Source organism: Gordionus sp. m RMFG-2023, chromosome 3, assembly GCF_954871325.1.
Source record: "Gordionus sp. m RMFG-2023 chromosome 3, tfGorSpeb1-WG-v2, whole genome shotgun sequence".
Lineage (NCBI taxonomy): Eukaryota > Metazoa > Nematomorpha > Gordioida > Chordodea > Parachordodidae > Gordionus > Gordionus sp. m RMFG-2023.
In genome coordinates, this window is record NC_088777.1 from 12,152,154 (window position 1) to 12,159,683 (window position 7,530).

Below are 7,530 nucleotides of genomic sequence, written 5' to 3' on the forward strand. Positions count from 1 at the left end.
TATTTAAAAGAATAAAGTTTAATATATTTAACTTCATTTAAAACTAATAATAATATTATAATTTTTGATTATATTTTGATATCTCTGAGATCAATCTCGACACGATCTTCTTACCCGAGTGTCACATTCATGAAGGGTAATATTTTGCAATTTTAATTTTAATTGTCTGGTGTTTGATGTGATCGGCGTTACTCGACCTCTCGACCCACTTAAAACTGAATTTATATTTTTTTTAAAATCCTTATTCATGTTGTTGATTCTTAAATTAAATTATCATTCCTATATTTTAATAGAATATATATCACTAATTTTAATTACTATTAAAAAATATTTCCCATTTAAAGATTTTGTAAACGCATATCACTCATACTTGGTATAAATTCTATCTAGCCACATTGTTTTTTTCATAAAAATAAGCATTTGCGTTGGTTATTTTTTTACAAAACACCAGAATTGTGTTATTAGCAAATGCAATTATGGCGAAAATCAAATTATTTTTTTTAAAAAATAAAAACATCAAAATTTTAGTCATAGGCTAAGCTTCTATATATCTATAATTTTCTAATTTCTTATAATTTGGCAGGCGCATACGTAGGAATTCTCTATGGGGGAAGGGGGAGGGGTAATTTTTTTTTTTAGCATTATTCTAGGAGTCATTTAAAAAAATATCTTAAGTTTCGGAAATGTATTAGGACTAATTACTATAAAATATTGACAATTTCTAATGTACAAATTCAAATGAATGATGAAATATTAAAGGGTATAATTTATGTATGAATTTAAAATCTAAATCACGTCTATTTTTAAGAAATAATTTCAGTTTAAGCTGGGTCGGGCCTTATATTTTTTTAAAATTTCGAGTTAAGTCGGGTCGGGCTTAAATTTTTAAATATGATATTACATTTTGCCTAATAAATTGATATATTTTTCTTGATAAATTATACCCGATGTAGATCACTAGTATGAATCACTATAAAATAAATGTACGAAAGAAATTTCTAGAATAATGTATAAATTTTTTAAGCATTTAAAATTTGATCTATAAATTGAAATATAGATTAAAACAATATTCTTAAGAATTATTAACTGTGTATAAACATATAAAATATTGAACAAAAATATGGTGTATTTAAAAATGGGAAAGAATATAATTAGAAAGCATATTATAAATTATAATGCAAAATTCAGATTTGGGATTGAGCTAATTTTTCAATGATTTTAAGTGCTTGGTGTCGACTATGTATATACGGGATGCACTTATTTAATCTATTTTCAGAGGTTATACTTCTCCGTAGTGTTGATTAAACATCTTGATTTGAGTCGATTTAAGCACGGCTAAGGCCTCATTTACAGTAAACGCGTTATCTTTCAGCGTTGCGTCATTTATCGTAGGTTATTACAAAATATAGCTAATAAATAGGTATAAATTTATAAATATGGAGTGTTATGATGATAACACTGCGATAAAATTTGAAGAACATTATGTTGTGTTGAGTTGGTAAAAAAAATATGCGATTCAATTATAAAAATAATAGTGAATTCGAAAAAAGATATATGATTTTTCTTGTATACTGTATTAAATAATTATTTCTATTTTACCTTTATCTTAAAAATAGTTTTAAAATTGAATCATCTGATAATACACTGCGTTAAATAAAGCAAAGCTTAAAGATAACGCGTTTACTATAAATGCAGCGTAATTCAATATTTTATTCATAAAAATGTATCACAAGCCTGAAGATTTTGCTCACAGATGGCTAAAATGTTTGGACATCTATTAGCCAAACTCTTTTCTAGCTAAAATATTGAGTTAACTTTTTTTAAAAATTGAACCATTTAACAACGCTACTTCTCAGCTCAGATATGTTTTTACTCTTGTTAAAGAAGAAAATATTCTCCATTGGTAGAAGTACTAATAAGTAGAGTTGCCAAAATATAAAATAAATTTATATATTAGGAAAATAGTCGAAAATATGTTTAAAATTATGCGAGCATCTATAGCATTTTTGGAATATAATAAACCATATTTAACCTTATATGCCATACTTTGAATTCAGCTAGACTTACTTTAATATCCTCACAATCATTACTAAATATTTAATTTTTTCTCTATCAAGATCTGAAATAGATTCGAAAGGATTCTGCGGTAATAATAATTGCAGATTTGTAAGTGCTACCTGATTAATCATGAACCTTTTACATTTGAATTATGAAAGTAGAAGGAGATAAATAGATTTATCTTTTAGTGTTCTTCGAATGACCCTATATTAATATTGGAACGATAGATTTGGCTCCCTGCTAATCGAGGTAGACAAATATTAAATTGATAGTACTCTGCTTTTTACTCAATTGACATATAATTTAATATGCCATCTACTTATGCCTAATTTTCTTAGGTTTCAATATAAAGCTTTCAGTTATTGTCATTGTTTCCAATTCTATGTCATCGATATCAATCCATAGAATAAATTAGTAGCGTATTTGTTTCTGATATCAATGTGATAAAGAAATGTAAATTTGTATATATGCCATAAAAGATAGCAATTAGTAATTGGGCCCTATCATTTTTAAGAAAATATAGCCCGGGCTAGAGTATTTAATAAAAAAAGGCAAGTGTCCTTATTTAGATTTTAATAAATTGTGATTTTTTTGTCTTATAAAATTTAATAAATACTATTTTCATTTTTAGATATTTACTTCATTGTTTAAACTTTTTAGGTAATGGTCATTCAAAAATTTTAAATTCTTTAAAAAATTCAGGAGTTTGGGATAGGGGAGCTAATAACAACATGTGATAATTCGAGAGTAATAGGTATAAAGAAAAATTTAGCGAATATATTTTAAAACAAAATTATAAACAAGATGACGTAACTCTCCTAAAATTGCCATATCATTTTGAGATATTTAATTTCTTTATTTCCTTTTTTTTAAATCACCAATTAATTATTGAAAATTTTTTTAATCCTAAAATCTTCCTGTAAAAATATGATTGCAATCATTTTTAGTAGTTTTTATACAATAGGTATTATTTTAAAATATCATCTGCTCTAAAGATAATTTAAGATGTTTAATAAATTCTTTTTTAGAATTATACTTAGTAGACTATGATATGTATGTGTTATATTAGTTTTTTAGGTAATAAAAGCATAAGAATCTGTTAGATTTTACACAATGTAATGAGTTTGGTGTCTAATAAAATATATAATATTACTCTTCATCTAATATCATTCCTAACTATTATTGTTGTATAGCCATGAGCTAATCGCTAATACGGTCAACAAGTTATAATCTAATATTATGCTTAATAACCCTAACCTACATCAAGCCTTAGCATAACCCGCTTAGTAATAAATCCATCTATTACAGTATGTAATATATTAATAAAAACAAAAATATTTAAACAAAGCATATATATTATTCGATTAAAGGGATATAATAAAGAAAAGAAGGGGCAAGCAATGTTTAAACAGAAATCTATTGTTTATTTATAATATATTTTACGTAAAAAAATATTAATTTAAAAAAATTTTTTTAACTATTTTTAATCCAAATATTTTTTGTAAAAACTTGGGATTTTTTATGAATAAAAAATCTTTCATAAAATTTTAAATATTAATATTTTTTAGGATTTCTTTTCTTTAAATTTAAATAAATTTATTTCGATAAAAATATGTTATATATTTTTTTTTTCTATTTTTTGATTTCTCTAATGCCTTCAACTCCATTCGCCGCTCTCACTTTCTCCCACAAATGTGCCACTCATTTCCCACCTTTTCTCAATTCTTCCATCCTGCTATTCCATGCCATCTAATCTCCAATTCAACAACTATTTACTTTCATCATCAGAAGGGATCCAACAAGGCGACCCTCTGGGTTTGATAATTTTCGGCATTGGAATCAATGAAATGGTCAAATTGACGACGGAATACACTGCGGTCCCCCTAACGAGGTTACTAAGGCACTCGCCATCATCAAAACATATTCCCATGCTATCGTACTCTCATTCAACGAACAAAAAACCGAGATCTGTCCCTCCATTCTATTTATCCACAACTTCCACACAACCGAACTCTTATCCCTCACTCATCTCGGCTCTCCAGTCGATGGTCTGGAATTCATCAATCACTTCTTCACTAACGCATCATCTTGATTACTTCATTTCAAAACATCTCTAAGTTTCTCCTTCCTCATGCTTTTTTTCTCCTCAAAAACTTTTACTACATTCCTAAAATTCGTTATGCCCTTCGATCCACCTCAATTTTCAAATTCCCCGAATCATTAAAATCATTCGAAATCTCCGTCAAATCTCTTGCTGAAGAGAACCTTAATCTCCGCTTTAACCATAATTCATGGTTACAAGCATCACTTCTATGCAAGCTCGGGGGTATCGGCTTACGCTCACCTCTAACTCTTTCCATTAGTGGTTTCATCGCCCCCCGTATTTCATCTGACCCACACATTAGTCATCTATCTAACTTCCCTGACCCCTTATTAGTTGAAGCCTAGACCATTTGGGAAAATTCCGTTGTCCCAAATACTCCACGAACCGCCTCATGTTCACAGAGATACTGGGATATTCCACTCAACTAAGGCTCCGTCGCTTATCTAAAATCGAGCTTTCACGACGACGATCTCACAGTTTTTCACTAATTATACCAAGGATCCGGTTACGAGTTCTGAATAACATACCCTCTGATAACTTTTATTTATTGCTCCCCGCTGACGAGCTAAGATTTGCTATTGGACTACGGCTCAATTACGAAATTGTTCTACCGTATCAATGTATACATTGCAAAACCAGTGTCGATAGCAAAATTAGACATTTTCTCCATTTTCGCTTTTATTGAGGCCGTTTTTCACGGCACACCAAATGCAACGACATCATACAATGCCCCCTCAAATCAGCAGGCATTTCATCTAGACTTGAACCAACCGGAATTTTTAGAACCGATGGAACGTCCTGAAGGAATGTCCTTGATTCCTTGGTCAAGGGGTCAGCTCCTGGTTTGGGATTTCGCCTGCATTGACCCAAATGCACAATCTAACTCGATGCCCTCGCAGAATCTCGAAAAATCATAAAGTACGGTTCCTTATATCCTTCTCTCTTATTTATACCCATCGCCTGCTCCATTCTCACCACCTTCGATAGCAAACAACGTTTTTTAAAGAATTAGGCAAACGGATTAACGAAAAACCCGATCAGCCTAAGGAATCCCTTTTCTTACGTCAAAGACTTGCTACCGCCATTATTCGCTCTATCTAAGTTTTATATCTTCCATTAAATAACCTTCCATATTCCTAGCTTCCTATTTATATCCCCTATCCTTTCCTGTAAACTCTATTTCTACATTTTTCACCTTTATTAATTTTAAAAAAATTAATTATACATTTTGATAACATATTATATCAGTAAATATTCAAATAAAGTAACGTATGACCGGAAAAATATATATATAAAACCAAAATATTATAAAATCATTCCATATGTTCTTCGACTTCGAAGATTGAAGAAAATAACGATTAAACTGGAATTTGGATAATAAGATTTATTAACTAATGTAAATTTAAGATAAACAACTAAAATAATTATAATAATAAGAGCAGATAATATTTTAAATTTATGCATTACATTTTTGATTATTTCGAAAATCATGTTTCCTTTAGTTAATATACTAAATAGAATTTTAACTTAATTCAATCAATAAAATACATTTTACAAAAAAAAATAAAAGCTGTATTTAAGGTAGTGTAATGTTTTAAAAAAGAAAAAATAATAAAAAATATCGTTAAAGCTAATGGATACTTTAGGGTAAAAGTTAATTTTAATATAATAAAAAATTATGTAAAATCGTTTAACAAAAAATCTAAATTTTATAACTTCAATATAAAATGACTGAAGGACATAAAAAGAACTAACCTAATCGATGAAGAAAAATCGATTACATTATCAAGGATGATAACTTTTTAGAATATAAAACAGTAAAAATAAAAATTATTAATTTAAATTAATTATTAAGGATTACCTAATTAATCGGCTGGCCTTGATAACCCAATTCCAGATATTATTGCATATTATTTTAATAAAATTCGTAAAATCATATGTAATGAATCCACGAAAGAGCTTAATAATATTGGTAATAATTTTATCTTGTGAATTAGATCGAAGGAGTGTTACCCGAGATTTATTTTTGAATATACTAAAATAAATTTCTATATGATTAAGCTGGGGTAAATATGTCGGTTTAATCCTAAATTTGTAGGCATCGATTAAATGGGATTTATATCATCCATTACAATAATTGCATAGGTGGAAAAATACTCGAATGAACTCTAGGAATAATACACCATTATAATCTCTTTCTATAATTTTATGATGAAGTACTAATCATATTTCAATTGTGCAAATTTTTACCTTCCGTTTCATTTATTTCTGGAAATGTATCTCGTCTAAATTTTTGAACTGACGCTGTAGACATTCCAATATATTTAACGATGTCTTTAACTTTCATTTGTTGTTTTTCCGGTATAGACAACATTTTACTAGCTATGTGTAGGGATTAGGTAGAAAGGTTGATTTTAAAATGATAGAATTAAATCAGGATGAACGAGGATTTAGGATTAGCTTTGGGTGTTGTATTATTGATTGGGAAAGTTTTGAATTGATATGAAAGAATAAATCAGGTTAAACGAGAATTTTATTTTTTATAAGGATGTTTTTTATACAAAATTAATGTTTTATAATGAAGATTTTATATATTTATAATTCATCATCAGACAGTCAAATATATACTTTTAAAATAAATTGAATATCATATAATATATGATATGAAATTAGTTCCTCAAATAAATTATAAACATTTTAAATCAATTGAACATAATATAAAATATATTAAATTAACGCCTCATACAGTAAAATATAAACATTTAAATGTTATTTTAAATCATGTAACTACATGCACCAATTAAAACAATATTTTAAAAATCTCTAAATATTACATTATTTTGGAGAATGTGATGTTTCTTTCTTAAAATAATTTATAACATTATTTTTGAGAAGTTGGAATTTTTAATACATTATAATGGGGAAGGAAGTAGATATATTGGGAAAAGAAAGAAATAACAATAATTAGTATACCAACAAATAATAGAAAATAGGTGAGGAGCGGTCAATATAGCTATCCACAATAGTTTTTTCGTAATTATACCCTCATAAAAAGGTATAAATTACACTATATATTAGCTATTGGTCAGTGGTTAATATAGCTATCCACAATAAAACATAAACAGGCATAACATACACTGTACATGGGCCAATGGGATGGGGGGGGGGTCAATATAACAATCCATAATAGATTTTTCTCGTAAAAATACTGTAAACCTAAACAGAGATATATTATACTATATATGGACTAATTGATATAATATAATAATATTTGCCAATAATGGAATTTAATTATTATATTATAACAGGCCTTATTAAAAAACTTTTTGACTGCCAAAATGAAGTATGATTACAAAATTTCTCAGCTC